Raw genomic sequence first — 19,603 nt, forward strand, 5'->3', positions numbered from 1 at the left:
AGCTTGTGAACTTTGAGGTTGGTTGGGTGAACAACCAACACATCTTTTACCGTGATTTGGGAGGTCCTCCTTTTGAGATTTTCATTTTCTGCATCAGATAATTGATATAATCTGCCCTACTGAATTGAGACTGTTTACTGCATCCTAATGCTCAGGAGTTGTATCCAGCTAATGTGGTTCCCCTCTTGAAAAAACTCAGTGGAGATTCAGCACTACTATCCACCTTTCACCCTATTTCCCTGCTCACTGTCCCTTCAAAATCTTGGAGAAACTGGCCAACACTCAGCTCTCAGAATTTATAGAATCTTCTAGTGTGCTACATCCTTCACAATCGGGCTTCAGGGCCCGAAATAGCACTGAAAAAGTACTGCTGGAGATCTCTGAGCTAATAAAGTGAAACCTAGACCAGGGTTAAAACATGGAGCTGGTCCTACTGGATCTCTCAGCAGCATTTGACACAGTTTCTTAAATATTTTATTACACCAGCTCTCTGTTATCGGTATGACTGGCTCAGCCCTCCACTGGCTCACCTCCTTTCTTGAGTTTAGAGAGCAAACTGTCTGAATGAGATAATGTGGGGTCCCCCAGGGTTCTGCACTTAGCCCGACTGTCTTCAATATTTCTATATCGCCCATGTTGTCTTGGTTGAGTCGTTTAACATCAAAATGATTTCATATGCAGATGATATGCAGATGTGTCCTCGTACAAAGGAAACTAGACAGATGCAAAGTTGGCTTTTTCAGCCTGTATAAATGCATTAATTGGCTGGCTCAGTGCCAACAACCTCCAGTGGAATCTGGACAAAACTGAAATTCTGCTGGTTGGTCCTGGCATCCTGTGTGGCTGAATGGGCTGCTGGCCCGCAGACTGCCCACCTCCCTATCTGTCCTAACAAATGTAGCTAAGAACTTGGGTGTTTTATTTGTGGGCAACTTGCTTTGAAGAGGCAGATTGCCTCTTCAAAGGTCAGGGCTTGCCTCTGGATCCTAAGAACTCTGAAAAATGTTTTGTTTTTTTCTACCTGGGATGCGCAGAAAACTATAGGTCAGGTCCTGATCTTTCTTGGCTGGACTACCCCAATGCCCTCTATCTTGGCCTTCCAGATTACCTGATACACCGCCTTCGAGTGGTCCAGAACCCTGCAATCAGACTTCTGTTCAAAATTCCAAAACGGTCACTAGTAGCAATCGTTCGCAAGTAATTGAATTGGCTCCCTAATAATAAAAGAGTCATCTTCAGTGCTCTAACACTCACCAACCACACGCTATATGATGCTTGTCCGAAATACTTGAACTTAAGGATACACAAGCATGGCTCCATAAATGCTTGTTTCTTGATTGTTCCGCCTTTTCAGAAAAAGAAGCAAAGGGGTTCTTCCTTCTCCATTTTAGTATCTTTACTCTGGAATCAGCTCCCTGTCCAATTAAAAAATACCACGAATGAGACTGCTTTCGGGAAACTATTAAAAACCCACATGTTCGACAACTAAGGCGCCCATCTACCTGATTTGCCGTGTTTAGAGCTGGAACACTTCCGAGTAGCTGTGCACTATAAAAGTGCATTAATTCACTCACTCATTCATTCATTCAGTGTATATATGTTTATATACGTAAATATTCTTCGATATAATAACTGAAATATTATCAATGATGTTATCAAAGATGTCATGAATGTTGCAATATGTGGGGTATTTAGCAGTGCATGGCATGGCAAACGTGCAAGACCACAGAAATTCAGCAGTTACAGTTATTTCAAGTAATTATAACTCGTGCCCTAAGGTAACTATAACTCACACCCTCACCATGCACGGCTAATTACCCAACATATTGCAACACTCATAACACCTTTGATAACATAATTGGTAATGTCAATGCAGTATTTGCATTAGAACTATTGAGGATAAAACTGTGCATGGCGGGGGCACAAGTTACTGTTACCTTAGGGCACAAGTTATAGTTACTTGAAATAACTCTAACTGCTGAATATCTATTGTTTTGTACATTTAAAATGAGAGACTAACTATAACATCCTTGTAATCTTCATGAACGTCAATTCACCAAAATGCCCGGGGTAGCGGAAGTGAAATCACATACCATATGACCTTTAGTTGCACACATGTTTACACATATGCAAACACATTCACACATACACATACTCTCAAATAAACACTCTCACACATAAGAATGCACACAACATACATTTAAAAGCATATTTTACTTACTTTAGTTGCCAGGGAAGGTTGTATTCCACCTAATCGCACTCCATTCTTCATTACACTAATGGTGAACTAGATATTATTCACTATTAGTGTAATAAAACACTGACATAAAACATGGTAAGTGGAGCCCCAACCAATGCCCATGAGAACGAGCCTCCCTTGTGTTCCTGGCACTGATGTGTCATCTCTGAGGCCAGGGGTCACAAAGGCACCAACAGGGGTCACAAAGGGCAAGCCAGGGGCCGCAGCCTCAACCCCTGGCAACCCCTAAATGACGTCCATGGTAACCTTTGTTTTTTTTTAACGTTTTCTATGTTTTTTAAATTCTATTTCCTAATTATAACATCCCTGTAACCTGCCTTGTCCCTCATTCTAGATTGAAAATCACCTTTGACTTAGGATATGGTCTCACATACAAATATTTTATCTTTGACAGAAACCTCGGCCCCATGCTCATGTATCTCCGGTCCATATCATGCTTGACTGTTTCATAGATTACTTTGTTACTCATACCCTTTTCAAACCAGATTCCTTTTCAATTTATCTTTTAACTGTTAGTAAAAATTCAGATGGAAGTGTACCAGTTACAAGCAAACTTCCTTTTCATCTAATCCTGTAACTGTTTGTGAGAATTTAGAAGCCGATGGAATGGTGTGCCTCATCTCTGCTATTGCACAGACTGTGTGACCCTGTGGGTCCATTGCCTTTATTTCTATGCTACTGGACTTCTTCAGTCTCCTGGGAGTGCCACTGATGGGGGTGACATTGAGTGTGAAGGAGTGGTGTTTTCTTTTACAAGAAGTACTCCAACATACCAAAGCCTCAAAGACAATTGTTTTCCATGTAATGACCCCCATCCCCCATTCCAGCCTGCGGTGGGGGTCTGTTGAGCGTAATTTTCTGTATGAGCTGTTCTTTGCTGGCTAAGTCATTATGAGTGGTGGTGCAGTGTAATTTTGGCTCAACCACTGACATTACAACTTAGTCTATATGTGTACCTGACATTTTAGATAATGTATGTTCTAGCGTTATTAAAGTGGCACACTCAAATTCAGTAATGGAATGCATTCACTGTAGTGTTAAGAAACAAAGTACACACTGTGCCTTAATAGTAATAAATGAAATGTGATCATTCAAATATGTAGAGAAAACCCATCAACATATTATTAGAGTATATTTGAATTAGTAACAAAAACAATTTATGTGATATGTGTACTAATGTTTATAGGCAACAGTAAAAAATGTAGTTCTCATTCACTCTTACGTTCATGTATTCACAATATTGCAATTATTCCAACTGTAACATGACGTTTAATTGTGATTATGCAATTGACATTTAGATGAACGTTTAAATTAATTTGGGCACAATATAACATGAAATTTAATGTGTATTGGTGAATAGCGTGTCAAGTTGTCATAACTAGGCCTGTGTGTGTTTTTTAGCGTGATAAATTGTTTTTTTACTTTTTGCTGATGTGTAATTTCATTGCAGGTGCATTTACATGAAATGTTAGTTTGGGAATAGACATATTATTGTTTTAGCAATAGAAAGTTTGAGAAAAATACCTTGAGGGAAGAAATGGAAAACACAGCCTAAGAGGACTGTCCATTGTTCATACATGTTGCAAATGATGTTCAGGGGACTAAGGTCTGGTAAAACTGCAAAATGTTTCAAGTTACAACGTGGGACAGAAAAATACAATGGAGCTCATAATGGAGTGATTGAGGGTGTTACCTAACAGAACTGTGTTGTAGTAACTAGCATCCTCATAGATTGATTTTAGGACATTTTCTCCTGTACTTTGTTTTATAGACATCTGACTTCCCCTTTGCCCTGTGCTTTGCTGAGTGTGGCTTAGGCTAACACTTAACTCTCTCTAAGAAGACTCTTGACTGAGCTTCTGAAATGCTGACACCTTCACTTTCTATTTTATCCCTCTATCCTTTTCACATAGTTTTTCCTTTTTGCCATAGCTTTTCGATTTCTTGAGATTAGGTTAATTTAGCTAGATGTCTTTGTTTGCACTTGTGTAAGAGTGAAGACTCTTCTCAGAACATCAAATTGTATTGCTGATTGTATTGCTGTAACTAAATTTTAGGTTTGTCTCGTGATAATTTCTCTAATTAGTTCTTCTGGAGATTTGGCCATCCTATTGCTATTCTGAGCTTTATAGTATGTTTTTGAGGTTTGTTTACATTAACCTGAGTGTAATCTTTTTTTTTATGTATTTCCGATTTGGGTATTCATTGTGTGACCAATTTGTTACACTGTAAGTTAATGATGACTGATTGTGAGTTAACGTAGTAAGTTAATTCCTTCGCGGGACCCATCACATAAAGAAGAAAAGCTAAATGTTCCATCATAGGTCAGAGAAGGCTTGGATGAGTCCACTTTCTTGGCCTCTCAATTTTGTGTGGGGTGGATTTACCATTTATTTAAGTATCTGAGCTGTCTTAATAGTTTGAATGGGTAAACTCTTTTGAGGTTCCTCCAACAGTGAGATTGGGATTTTAATAAGTCACAAGATACATTAAGTATTTGTAAAACCATTTGTCTTTCCCATTTTAATGACATTCACATGTTAAACATTTTTTAAAGTATGGTGTTATTTTGCCACTGAAGCCTCTCAATTTTGTTTGTGTTAGTAGTATTGCTGTGCAACGGATGGGCCTGTTTAGGGGAAAAGAAAACTGAAAAAGAAACCGATAAATTACCCATTGGGAAAAAGTGGGTGCAGTATTATTGATCAAATCCTCTGGCTAAAAATGTCAATAATTAAAGAGGACTATCCTACACATAGAAATTACAACTCACATACTAATGAATCTGTTACTATAAGTAATAGTAGTGTATTGGAGGCAAGTGTACTGTTAACATACAGTTGAAACTTAATATGAAGATACGTAACCATGCTTGGGGAAGATTAATGGTTAATGGGAAAATGCCTAGTAGGAGAGATCTCAAAAAGAGGTTACCAAAGTGGTCTTGGAGCTTCAAAACACCTTAACAACAGATGGTACTCTCAGTAATAAATTTGATGCACAGCAGAATTAAGATTGTGAACTTCCATGTAATGATGATTGTAGGGGAACTAAAAAATGCTTTCTGGAGAAAATGCAGAAATGGTTCAAGCTAATGGCATCTCTTGTTTAATGAACCTAGGTGAAGTAGGGAAGGGAAGAGCTAGGAAAAAAGAGGATTGATTATGCCCAAGGTGACGGCTGAAGGGAATAGCGTTAGAGAAGAAGAGAAGGTGGTTAGTACCACCCATGCAGATTACAAAGGAAAGTCTTGAAAATAACTTGTACATAAGAAAGTAAGAGCATAGGGTGAAGTTTATGAAGTAGCAACTTCTCAGAAGTGTGGCTCTTTGAGGCAATATGTTGATGTGGATGGTGGTTTTTCATAATTCCGAGGGATGACACCTTTTGCATTAGTATTGGCTAGTGGCCTCCAGTTCACTGGAAGTGATCCAGGGGATAGCACCTTATATAAATATAATGTTCTGCACTAGCTGCATATACAGGCATGCTATGGATAGAAAACAATTACTGACCAGCATGCGGTGAAGAGAGTCTTATGGCTTGATTGAAAGGAAGAAAGTCTTCCTTGGTGATGTTTGTGTCCATATAACAATTAAAAGTAGAAGAAACATTGAAAAGTAGAAGAAACTTTTTTAGCATATTGCACTGGTGACAGAAGCAGTTCAGGATAAAGTCCACAAATATTGAAGTGTTATCCCTTACGCCATTTTGGCCACCACAGTGTCAGCAAATTTAGATACTGAGATGAGAAAACTTTGCATGTGATGTTACAGGCCCATTGCAAGGGACTGACAGGGGTACCAAATGTTCCAAATGTTGGAAATATATGTGTGTGTGGATTTGTTGGAAGGGGAAGGATAGACCTGCCTGGGGATGGTGTTAATATGGAGGTGGATACCCAAGAAAAGACTTTGTATGATACCAACATTTTCTGGGCTAGATACTGTTGTGAATCTTCTCATTTGGGGTTGGGCGGGCTCACCAGTTTAGATCTCCTAAGGCCCAAGGGTTAATATGTGTCACACACCCATCAGAGAAAAGAAGCCTACAGAGGTGTCTCTCATTCTTTCCTCTGATGGGGTAGATTCCTCTAAAACTATTGGCACTCTTCTCCCTATGCCATCCAAACAGTTAGTTCATCTCATGTTTGTCATATAATGAGGCCTGATTTGTATGTAACATGTATGTATTATCGAACAAGCCCTGCCACACACCAACCGGTTTTGTAACAGACAGTTTCATGTAATAGGCTCCTGAATGATGAACTAAATGAAAGATCTGATCCAAGTAAGGTGATTTTAACAAGAGTGGGAGACAGAAGAGATACTCCCTAGATAATGTGCAAGCAGCCAAAAAGGAACCTTCTGCTACAGAAATAACTAAAACCTATTTCCTGCCAAGAAAGAAAAAGCATCTTTGCTTTTTTTGAAAGGACTCAAACCCACACAAGTATGTGGCATACATCATTGAGTCATCACCCAGTAAGACTATCTATACGGGGCACGCTCAACCCCAACTTTTGAAAATAGAACTTGGTGTTGATTGCAAAGATTCAAGGGATCAGGATAGAGGATTAAAATAGCTTATGGGTACTCCCTTTCCAATGTTTTTATACAGTACCTATGGCAAACTTAAAACAGAGCAGGATGTGTCTATGGTGAGGTTATTGACCCGGACATCCACTGGTCAAAATGTTTCAGCTGGTCATGCTCCACCCAAGGGTAATCCAACTTTCATCAGGACTACACTGATCCCTATTTCTTTTATCAAGATTGAGTCTATTTGCTAATGCCATGAGCATCAACCACATGCATACCCTCATTGCACATCACCAAGGAACCACAGCATGTCGTCTCCTGAGTACCCTGGGTATTAACAGGCTTTCAAATTGAGCAAAGGGGCAACCTATCCCCAAAGGCAAATGAAGGCAGACGAGACCATTGTGTCATACATACTCAAAAGGATCGCCCAACTGGAGCTCCTAAATCTTGTCACCAACTCCTGAATACTCAAGTGAGGTTGTTCCCTTTAACAGCGGGCAGAGGAAATAAAAAGAGTATCATGGATAATGAATGAATAGGTCACTTATAAAGTGTAACATCCACCTAAAGCAGACATCCCTGCACTACTGCAAGCAGGAGGAGACACAATGAGGGTATGTGACCTTTGGTTAAGCAGATCTAAAGAGCTTCTGTTTTTCAATTCTTTTTAAGCAAATCTCACTGTTAATGCAACCTAAGTAATTGGAAAATAATTCCAAAGTTTTGCGGCCAGAAGGGCAAAGGAACATCCACTTTTCCTCTCTACTTAATCCTAGGAATTGTTAACAGTTGTGTATTTGACGATCTCAAATCCTTTATGGGATGATGATGGACATCCCAGCCACCATATTACAAGTGTGATTGAATACAATGGACTTGTATTATTGCGTTTGTGACAGAATAACGCATACACTTAACTTTAAATTAGGCCCAATTATTTAAATTTAAATTTCTAGCTCACTGCAGACCAATGTAGGAATCTGAGATTTAATTTAATTTGTCGATGACATCGGAGCTTCAAAATCAGCATAGCGGCAACATTTTACACCAGATGAATTTGCCTACGCTAACACTGAGGAAGACCAAAATAAAGAGATTTAGCATAATCCTGTCTGGATGTACAACTATCTTTTGCACTGAGACAGGCAAGATGCTCAAACATCTCTTTAAAGAGCTAAACAAAGAAAACCAGTTGCTAGCGGTGGACAGTGTATAGGGGCAGAAGGATAACTCTGAGTCAAATCCGCCACCCAGATTTCACGCAATGCTGCTGGGACAAGGGGAATCTCTCAGTTCTTTGGGCCAACAATCAGGCGACTAGATGGGCTAGGGACCACCAAAGATTACAATTTCAGTTCTGTCCACATTTAATTTCAAGCAACTGGTTTTCCACCATTGAGCAACATAAGTGTGTCATAGGTTAAAGGCTTCCTGAGAAATGGCAGGACTTTTTCAATGGAGAAAATCAGCTGTGTATCGTCAGAGTATAAAACCACTGTAAGGCCATGGGACTGTACAATTATAGCTAAAGGGGCTATGTACACATTATATGAAGCTGGGCTCAAAGAAGAGCCCTGTGGCATTCTATAGTTCAGTTCTCTAGATTTTGATCTAAAGGGAAAGATCATGATTGATTGGCTACTGTTGGAAAGAAAAAGGTTTTATCCAGCTGAGGGCCATCTCACTGATCCTCACACTTGCAAGTCATGGAGGCAAGATAGAGTTCAACACTTTGTTGAATGCTGCTGATACGTTCAACAGCACCAGCAGTGGACTGACATTGATCCAACCTGTAACTTTGAGCAGTGTCGATGCTGTACTGTGATTTGGACGAAAACCAAACCAGTGAAATATAGAAGGCCATGTTGTTCTAGATAGTTAACTGATAGCTGACTAACTTTTCAAGGACATTTGAGCCTGCAGGAAGCAAAGATATTGGATGATAATTCAAAAGGAGATTAGGATCCGCCAATGGATTCTTTTCTAGCAGTGGTACAACATAGCCATGCTTCCAGCAGTCAAGAAGAGTTGCAGTCTCCATTGATTGATTAAATAGTATGTTAAGCTTTGGAATGATGATCTGCAATGCCTTCTTAAGCACTTGCAGGGGACCCGGGTCAGACAGGAAGCCAGACCTACACTTAAGGAAAGCTTAGATTGAGTTTTCCAGCAAGATGATGTTAAATTAAGACAAACACGGCTATTAGGAGACACAGGCAGTTCCATAGTAGGCAATGCATCAATATTACATGGAGGACCAAATAAATCCAGGTAAATTGTCTATCTTTTCAGGAAAGAACCCACAAGCATTCACAAAGGTCTAAGGAGAGTGTAATGCCATAGGAACATCTCGGATGACTTAGGAATTTTTTTACAATTGTGACAATATCTTTACGGCCATTACGGGCAGCATTCATTTTCAGCATAGAAATGTCTGCCTGTGTCTTATCTGTGTCTTAGGTGATTTTATCGAAAAGGAGGCAAATATTATACCTGTTTCCCCTCTTACCTCTCTGTTTCGTTCTTCTCAGGAACTTGAGTCTGACACACCCTCTTGGTTGGGGTTCTGACTTTCTTATAATTTGGGACTGTGGACTCTTACAGGCTGGTTCTATTGATGCTTCCAAACGTGTTTTTATTATTTACCCAACTGCCTCCAAGATGGCATTTCTCCTCTGAGTAAAAACTACATTTTCCTTCAGTTCGGCCCCTTCCCAAGGACAGATTTTAATTTCCTCAAATTATAAAAAATGTTGGTTAACAAATTATTTTTATATACACTAGAATAAATTCAAATTGAAACAAAAAATGTTTGCTTGCCTTTACAAATCTTACTGTATCAACCATTGTATATCAGCCAAACACAATGTTTGGTTAGTTAAAAGATGCTTTCTGTATCACATGCAGTTTTTAAATGTATTGCACTTTGAAAATCAACAAAGAAAATAAATACATAAGAGTATCCTACACTATAGTCATCTGCAGAACTTGACTGGCACATATGCACCTTCCAATGATACCTGTCAGTTCAAGCTGGTATGCCTTAACTACAGTTAGTTCAAATAATGAATGAGGGGAATCCATTTCAACTTTTGTGAAATAATCTTTATTGGGTTTTCTTTAAAAAAAAAAAAACACCCACTTCGGCCAACACGTGTTTCACTAATCATTTACTTCTTCAAGGCCAGGTGATGTCACATAAGCCACTGAAATACAATCTAAAATAAAGTACAATCAGTATTAAATTACTAATATCATGAGATATAAGTTCAGCATTCATAATATTGATCTTTGTTACTTAATGCGTGTACAATATACCAAAGTCAATTGTTTTCCTTATCACAAGATAGCCAGGTTCCTAACAGACCTCTTCCCACCTCCAATCATTTTACATAGAATGTTTATGTTACATTATAGCATATCAAGTCTACAGCCATAATGAAGTGCAGCTCACTTTTTTGTATGAGGCTCCCCATGTAATATTATAACTCACTTATCAATCTCACACGCTTGTTGTTTCGTCAAGGAAGGGGGCAGGAACCAAGCCCCTCTGCCCATTCGCTGACTGTGCTGGGGGCGGGAGAAGCCCCTTTAAAGGATTTTTGCGCGCCCGCTGCCGCGGGACGCGCTTATTGTTTCGTCAAGGCAGGGGGCAGGAGCCAAGCCCCTCTGCCCATTCGCTGCCTGTGCTGGGGGCGGGAGCAGCCCCTTTAAAGGATTTTCGCGCGCCCGCTGCCGCGGGACGCGCTTGTTGTTTCGTCAAGGCACAGCGAAGCCCAGGCCAAGGGCGGGCCCGTCCTGCGCCCGTCAGCGACCGGAAGAGGCCGGGCTGGGCCATACCCCTTATCTCTGCCCCTGGGTTTGCCTCACACTCGCCAGCAGCAGGGACTGAGGAGTCTACAAGTGAGGTGAGGGATTGTTAGCTGACCTTCAGCAGGTGGGGCCCGTAGGCCAAGCACGCCACGTACCTTGGGCCTACTGGAGGTACTCGGATCTAAGAAGGCAAGATGGGTAGACGGCGAGGGGGGGTGCTGAAGAAAAGCACGGGTCTAATAAAACCTAAGATAGTTTTTTACAAAAGGCCGTCGGGGCACTTGAAAAAGAAATAGAGTTGGTGCAGCGTCGCCTAGCTGTTCCCTCCTCTTCAGTCACCAGTCCTGCCCACGCTGATGATGTCCTACAGACCCATTTGCAAATGGAACCACAGACTGTGCTGCCTGCCGCTCTCTCCTATCCCTCTAGAATCCCTCAGGAGCATTTGGGTCCATTGTCTAACGAATCTAATGCCCTCCCGGTGCCATCTAGATCAACTCGGAGCCCCTCCATAGGAGGACCCTCAATTATTATAGTCCCCAACACTAAAGGGAAAAGGAAACGAAAGGAGCCCGTCATTAAAAATAAACGCTCTAGGACTTCAAGCCCCCCTAATCTGGCCCTGCCCCCTAACAAGGATATGACTCTAACCCCTTCAAAAAACATCAATGGCCGACAGGAGAACGAGTATACCAGGGATCTTATAAGAGAAGAGCTTTCCAAGCTGCTTCTTCCCATCGCAGCCCGCCTCCAAACGATAGAGGACAAACTTGACGGTTTCATTAAGAGCCAACAGCCAGTCCATTCCTACCCCCACCACTCCCACCTCAACCAAGAGCACATCGATGTTAGCAGATCATCTGCCCAAATGGGCAAGAGCCCTCTTCCCCCTAAAAACCGAGAATGGATCGGTTCTGTTGAAGCAGCCAACATCTTAAAGAACAAGCCTCCCAAGGTCCCAGCCCCTCTCCTAGAAGGTATAGTTTCCTCTAATAACACAGTACCCAATATCGGTGATTCCAATTCAACCCATGACTATTTTCCAATAGGCCCCCAGAGGAGGGTCCAGATCAATGGTTCGATTGGATTGAGAGCATTGCACCTTGCACCGGAGTCATGCCCATATGTTCTCGTAATTACCAACGTACCTGTACATAGAACCAAAACCCCGGAATCTTTCACTGAGCTTAAAAACAAGGTTATACATTGGTTGCATAACAATGCAGGGCTTGCATTTTCCATGATACCTTCGATACTGATGGCGAGAAGGGTAAGGTGAGTGGGCTCTTTAGAAAAAACTGGCACAGGGGACTGTATTGTCATCAACTTCAATTCTCCTGATCTCGTACAGCTGCTTTTTGCTAATGCTAACAGACCCTATCCTTTAGCAGACAAAGTCTCCCTGTGCCGACTACAAGCGTTCTATCCTCCCTCTCTACCACTTGTGAATAGGCAACTGCAAAGAGTTCCCCCCGATACTCAGATCCAGTCTATCCCCGAGTTTGGCCCTAGATATTCTTCGGCGTCTCTCTCTGAGATAGAATGACTAAGGGATGGTCCTTGGGAGGTGGCTTTGAGTAGTCTTGAAACCAAGCATATTAGCCATCCTGTCTTTAGTGACTCAACCTCTGTAATTCCAGCGATTCTGACAATTCCTCCCTGCAACCCTGGGCCTATCTGCCCGGATACCTCACCAGACAGGAACACGACCTATGCAATATCTGGTGAAGTGAATAACCTACAGGGTGAGAAAGACATAGATCACTGCACACTTGTGGGGAATAGCATGGCCTCTAGCTGCACCTCTCCCGGTAGGATACACTCCCTGACAGAAGCTGGGTTTTCTAAAACAACTGACTCCGATTTGGTTCTCAGCTGGAACATCGCAGGGCTAGAAAGTAAACTGCAGAGCCCGGTATGGGGCCAATTCATTGATGAGCACCAGATCTGTCTTTTTCAAGAAACATGGGCACTGGGACCCAATTACAGACTAGGCTTTAAAAGCTATTGGGTTGCAGCACGCAAGACGCCCTGTGGGAGATCATCGGGAGGGCTTCTTATATGGTTAAGCAGTTCTCTTAGGTGTAAAGCTGAAGCAATTGACATGGGCTGCCCAGATTTACAGGCCTTAGCAGTAACGATCTCTGAGGAGAGATCATTATTAATAATTAATATCTACAATAGGAGCGTGGGAAGCCATTATGACTCTGAGGCCCTGTCCTCATTGGACAACTTCCTTAAAAATAATTCATCTCACTACATCTTGATTGGAGGGGATCTTAATGTTACATTCGAGCCTAATCCCCTGGTCCAGGAGATATTTAAAGAAGAGGATGCCTACTGGGGCATCCCCCAACTAGTCTCCAACAAAAGACCTAGATTAAATAAAATAGCTCACCTAGCGGCTGACATCACACTATCGCATGGTCTTCGAGCATGCAATGTTCGCTCCCGCTCAGATACTCATTTGCACCCTACCTTTAGGCGTGGAGGGCACAGGAGTCAGATTGATTATATACTCCTCGACATTCGTCTCTGGGGCCATATGTCTGATATGAGGGTACAAGAACATGTTGAAAGTGACCACGATCCGCTGATTCTATTGACCAGAGGCCTCTTTTCTTCGCTTGAAACACCCCATTCTAAGGCTTACGCTCAACAGCTTGTCTTAACAAATAATAGGTGCAACATAAAATGGGAGTCTGTTATTTCATCACCCGACCATCTTACAACAATATATAACCTGGTAGCTAACCAAATGGAGTCTATGCTTCGATACAATGACACCAGTGATGGCGACAGGCTTTTAGCAGCCCACGGGGCACCATTTAATTCTCTAAAACATCTCTTCACGAAAGAGTTTACCAGCAGCTCCAACTCCAAGAAAAAGTGCTGTGCACGCTGGTTCAGCAACTCATGCAGGGAAGCTCAACTCAACCTATTGAAAGCCTTAAAAGAAGGCCATGCTCAGCTCATAAGAAAAGCTAGGAAGGATTATAAGAAGGAATGCTCTATGGCACGTAGAAGCTGGGAAGAGGCTAGATGGGATGCTATCCTAGAGACTGCTAAACCCAATGATACCTCCAGGTTCTGGAAACTAATAGCTGACGACTGTAGAGACTCTGCCTCTGCTCCCGGCTCCTCAATTCTCTCTGCAGCATGGGTCGACCACTTTAGTCTATTGTACGAAGCCCCATCTGAAGCATCTCCCAGGACCCTCGATGCCCCTAAATTTCTAGGGGCCACACCGATTAAATTCACTCTATCTGAAACAAGAGTTGCAATAGACTCATTGAAGTGGGGAAAGGCCCCTGGTCCAGACAAGATTCCGGGCGATCTTTACAAGTCAAGTCCGGATGTATGGGCTCCTTATCTTAACCTAATCTGCAACGCAATTGCAGCAGGAGCCCCTGCCCCATCCTCTTGGAAAGGGGCTGAGATACTTCCCATCTTCAAAAAAGGCAGCCCCAATAATCCAGCTAATTATCGACCTATATGTCTTCTCGACAATTTTCAAAAAATCTATGCAAAACATCTTTTGTTCCATCTTGATGAATGGATCTTGGAGACTGAAGCTCTGTCTAATCTACAAGCAGGGTTCAGACCAGCTGTGAGCACCATAGACCAAGCACTGAGATTTCTGGCAATCAAGTGGAAGAACGTGGACCTGGGGGGGGGAAATCTGTATGTGGTCTTTATAGACCTCAGAGCTGCATTTGACTTGATCCCCAGGAATATGTTATGGTCAACACTCTCTAATATGGGGGTTCCATCTGGCCTTCTGAAACTCATTATTCGATTGCACAATAATACCCATGCTCAAATCAGATGCGGTAAGGAGGGTGAGCTGACAGATCCTGTAGCCATCAAAAGAGGAGTCAGACAGTGTTGTGTCCTGGCTCCCACTCTTTTTTTACTTTACATAAACAACTGCATCCATTATTTAGAGAATTGCTTAAACGACTCGCCCAAATCAGCTGGAAAGAAAATCCAGTGTCTGCTATCTGCGGACGACACAATCCTGTTAGCCAAATCTCCAATGGGAATGCAAAATCTGGTCAACCAATTCTGCGCTTTTTGCAGAGATTATGGGTTGGATGTCAATGCAAATAAAACGAAACTCTTGATATTTAGTACTTCAAGGAAATGTCCGAGTGCCAGAATAGAAATGAACTCAATCCTGCTGGAGAAAGTGGAAGAATTTGATTACCTAGGTATTAGACTCTCGAACACAGGTAATTGGAAGGCAGCTATCGACAAAGGGGCACTTATTATAAGCCAAAGAGGTGGGGCCCTAGTACGCAGGTCCAGAAAGGCCCGAGTCCCCCTCTGAATACAATCGCAGAGATTTATAATGTTCAAATCCGTGCGGCGGCCCTGTATGGAGCGGAACTCTGGGGTTCGCACAGAAAATTGGATATCCTACAAACTAAAGAAAATCAATACCTCAGACAGATTTCTTGGCTAGGGATGGGCACATCAATGATCCCTCTCAGGTTAGACCTAGGTCTAAACAGTATTAAAACTATAGCGGGCCTGAGACCACTCTCCTACTGGATCCGTCTATGGAAAACAATTAAACTTCAGCCGTTCAGGGAGGCGATAAGAGATCTCATGGTTTCTCCCCAGGGCCCGGAAAAAATCCTTTGGCTGAAGGAGATGAAATCTGCCTGGAATGAAATAGGATTTCTCCAATATTGGAAACACCCAGAACTGATTCCCAACAACGCAAGGCAACTTGTTAAAAAAAGATATTGGGAGAAAATCAATGAAGATTCCGTTCACCATAATGGGGTGGGCAGACTAACAACAGAATTTCTTCTACTCAAGCATGAACCCCGGCCTGAGAACTTTATGAATCTCCCTATTCCTCCACATGCCCGTGTCCTATACCTCCAGTTAAGATATGGTATCTTGCCTGTCAACAGCTATACTGCTCGCTGGACATCAAGCAACTTTTTAACTCACAAATGTATTCTTTGCCACTATTGTAAGGAAACAGCTGAGCATTTGCTGTTCTTCTGCCCTTTATACAGGAGACCAAGAGGGAGGTGGATTATTCCCCTCTGTAAAAACCTATCACTGCAGGATAGAGCCAATGCCACTAGAATATGCAAATATGATACATCTACATTGGTAGTTAGCTCAGTCACTAAATATTTATCTGAGGCTTGGTCCATCCGTCGCAGGTTCATTTTAGCCAAGGGTTCGTGAGTCGTTTAGGCACCTGCCCACAGAAGGTGATTTTACCAAGATATATACTGTATATATTTTTTTTCTTCTCTGTTTTTTATCCTTCAGAGGAGGCCTGAATTCTTTTATTGACGTGTACAGCCTTAACTTATATATGGTATTTTTAGGAATTTTACTAGGAATCCGTGGCACCCTACATGAGTAGCAGAGCCTCCACAAGTCTATGGAGATGATCTTCCATTCGTAATTTGCCACGTTACCTGATAAAGCATTTTGTATACGACAATGAATTTTATCAGCTCACAAAATTATCAAGATACTTAGTTTTAGCCCTACGTTAGGCAACAGCTGTATATCTATTCCATGATAGCCATAAGTTTTTATGAAAGTCCTTTTATCTTACGTACGTCCAATTCATTGTACTTTAAGCATGTTCACAGCACCAGTTTTGAGTTTTTTTTCTGTAACATCTACTCGCTAAAGCATTTCATATACGACAATGAACTCTATTAGCCCATAAAATGACTAAGATACTGTGTAAAAGTTCCATGGAAGGCAATAGCTGCATATACTTGTCTGATAGACACTAGTTTTTATCAAAGTCTCTTTTCTTTTTTCTTTATGTACGTACGTCTAATTTATTGCATTTTAAGTATGATCATAGCACCAGTTTTTTACTGCAACATTTTTACTTGATTGTTGGCCACCAGCTCCTATCTATACTATGTATGACTGTTATGTTGAATTTTAACGGTATCAAACTATTGTATAAGACTGCTACTTTTTTGAATTTTAATGGTCTAAATCTTTAGACCGAATGAATAAATAAATAAAATCTCACCACTTGTACTCAGTAGAGCCGCATAACATACTCCTTAACTTTAACATATTACGAACACCCTTGTGACTCCACAATACTTTATTGTTGCAACATCTAAAACTAATCAAAGTGTAACAGTGTTACAGCTATCATAACACTTAGTAATAGGATCTAGTTGACTTCTCATATATCCACTAGTCTCACTGATAATATTGCGTATGCCTATTCTATACTATGTTTACAGAAACATAAAAATGCTCAGCTCCTAATATTCTCCGTACTTGTCAACACCAGAGCAGTACGCGCTCTATTGGCGACAAAAATGCAAAAACCCAGCACTCTCAAAACAACGTAATTTATGCATTCAGCTGATATGTTGTGGTTTAACCTTTTGCATTGCAGAGTTCAATCCTGAAAACTTATTTTTAATATGCTTACAAATACTGTTCCTTTGCAATGTATTGCTGCAGGTTTTCAGAGTGTGTTAGGGTGTGGCCCCTTTCCAGGGCCTTCCAGAGACTTTCCCTGCAACATGCCTGGGCGTGGTTCTGGGCTGGGCCAAGACTCTATAAAACAGAGCCAGCCCAACTCCCAGTGCTCACTATTCAGAGGTCCCGGTGCAGAGCAGCAGCTTCTTCCTGAGCTCCTGTCCCGGCGGCCTATTTGGATCTTCCAGTCTTCTGCCCTTCATCCTTCATTGGTGATCATTGTTCCAGGCGGTAAGACGGTGGTTGGACTGTCCCGACACCGTTATTGAGAATTTTCATATTCTTGGTTGAATTCCTAAATTAGTAACAGATTACTTGCGCGCTACCATTTCTTGACATTTATATGGTAGTTTACAAATAGGCAAGACGCGCGATTTGTTTCATAAAGGTTTGACTTTGTTATTCATTGCGTATTACCATTTCTTGACATTTACATGGTGGCCTAAGAATCGGCAAAATAAGCGCGATTCGTTTCATTGTACTTTGATCTTGTTATTTATTGTGAGCTGTTATTTCTTGACATTTACATCGTGTTTTACGAATCGGCAAGACGCGCGATTCGATAAATGATGATTTGACTTTGATATTCATTGCTTGGTATTTTACATGGTGACACTCGAATCGGCAAGATGCACGATTCTCTCCTCGAGTTTATTTCATGTTGTTTATTGTATGCCACTATTCTAAGATATTTATTATGTAATATTCAAATTGACAAGTTATGTGATTTGTTTCCTGAATCCATATTGTGTTATTCATGGTGCACAATCCTTTTATGGTGTTTACTATATATATATATATATATATATATATATATATATATATATATATATCTGCAATATGCGCAATTTGTGTTGCAACATTTTAAGAGTACACAGAAGACCAAAGTTTCTAGATGCAATATTGTATGGTCCTAGTATACATTCTCAAAACAGGATTTATATGACTGGTTTAAAATTTAGTCAGAATGTTTTTTCTGATTCTCATGTAAAGGAAAGTATTTGAATAAGAAAGTTTTCATTTAATTCATCTTGATTCCCCTACAGGTATCCGGCTATCTTGAAACGTAGTCATTTTTAACTTAACTCTTAGATTGTTCATGTTTTCAGAGTGACTAGGCTTAGAATCATAGTCTAGTATTGATTTCAGGAGATATAATTTTCATATTGTGTGTTATAACCTTTTTCTTACTACAGGTCTCCTTCCCAGCTGTTCCCTTCCTAATCCCCTCTTCCCCTCTTGAACTCTCTCAGTCTCTGTGATTTATCTATCAGAGTCTTGGAGCTGTTCAGTGGTGGACGTGTTGGGAACGTGCACAGACCCCGAGGATCTGGTGACTCTGACAGAATAGTGAGCACACGAATTATTATCCTCCTGGCTTGTGTATGTTCTCAGCATGGCCAAGCTAGACGAGTTAGTCAATGCTATCACCCAGCTCCAAGCAGAGGTGGTATCATCCAAAGAATTGACAACTAGCTTAGCAGAGAGAGTGAGTCAGTTGCAAGATAAGGTAGAGAAGAAGGAACAAAGTCCCACAGGTGTGTCTTGGCTAGGTACTTCTTCTCAGGCTTCTGGAAGTAATCCGATTTCCCTAAATGTTCCTTCTGCAATTCCTTTAGCTCCCCCAGAACGTTTCTCAGGTGACCCTTTGAAAGCGCAATCTTTCCTGGTTCAAGTGGAACTACACTTCACCTGCAGACCAAATACTTTCCCCGATGCCCAGTCCAAAGTAGCTTTCTTGTTATCATATCTGTCTGGGGATGCAGCTACTTGGGCAATTCCTCTTGTGCGTAAAAATAGTCCCTTGTTGTACAACTGGAGAAATTTTGTTCGTGAATTTGAGAGAGTTTTTGATCGTAGAACTGTAACACAGTCAGCAGATCGTGAATTATTAGATTTACGCCAAGGGAATCAAGACCTAGTGTCGTATTTAGCCAACTTTAACTGGCTGGTTGCCGAGACATCCTGGCCAAAGAAAAACAAGCGGTCTTGTTTTACAAGGGACTCAAAGAGGAACTAAAAGATATCTTAGCGCAAATCGACCCACAACCTACAGACTGTCAAGAATTAATCAATCTTGTCTTGAGACTTGATCATCGTTTAGCAGAACGTATAGGAACGCGCAAAAAGATTGAAAAGTATTCATGGTGTGTTCATGATAACAGAGACTCAAGAACCCTGAAAGAAAGAACGCCGGAACCGATGGAAATTGGAACCATAAGAAGACCTTTGACCAAAGATGAAAAGGACCAATGCAGAAAAAATAGACAATGTCTTTATTGTGGACGAAAAGGTAATTTTGCCAAAGATTGTCCAATCAAACCAAAGAACAAGCAAGGTCCTGTTCAGAAGGTCGCAGCCAATGCACAAGTCGAGTTGGAAAACTAAAACACCCAAGATGCAGAGAAGGGTTGCTCTTGGGTGTCACCATGGACCCTTCACAATCTAGACATCCTAAATTGGAAATAAGAGTTCAGGTCAAGAA

The sequence above is a fragment of the Pleurodeles waltl genome, chromosome 2_1, assembly GCF_031143425.1.
Source record: "Pleurodeles waltl isolate 20211129_DDA chromosome 2_1, aPleWal1.hap1.20221129, whole genome shotgun sequence".
Classification (NCBI taxonomy): domain Eukaryota; kingdom Metazoa; phylum Chordata; class Amphibia; order Caudata; family Salamandridae; genus Pleurodeles; species Pleurodeles waltl.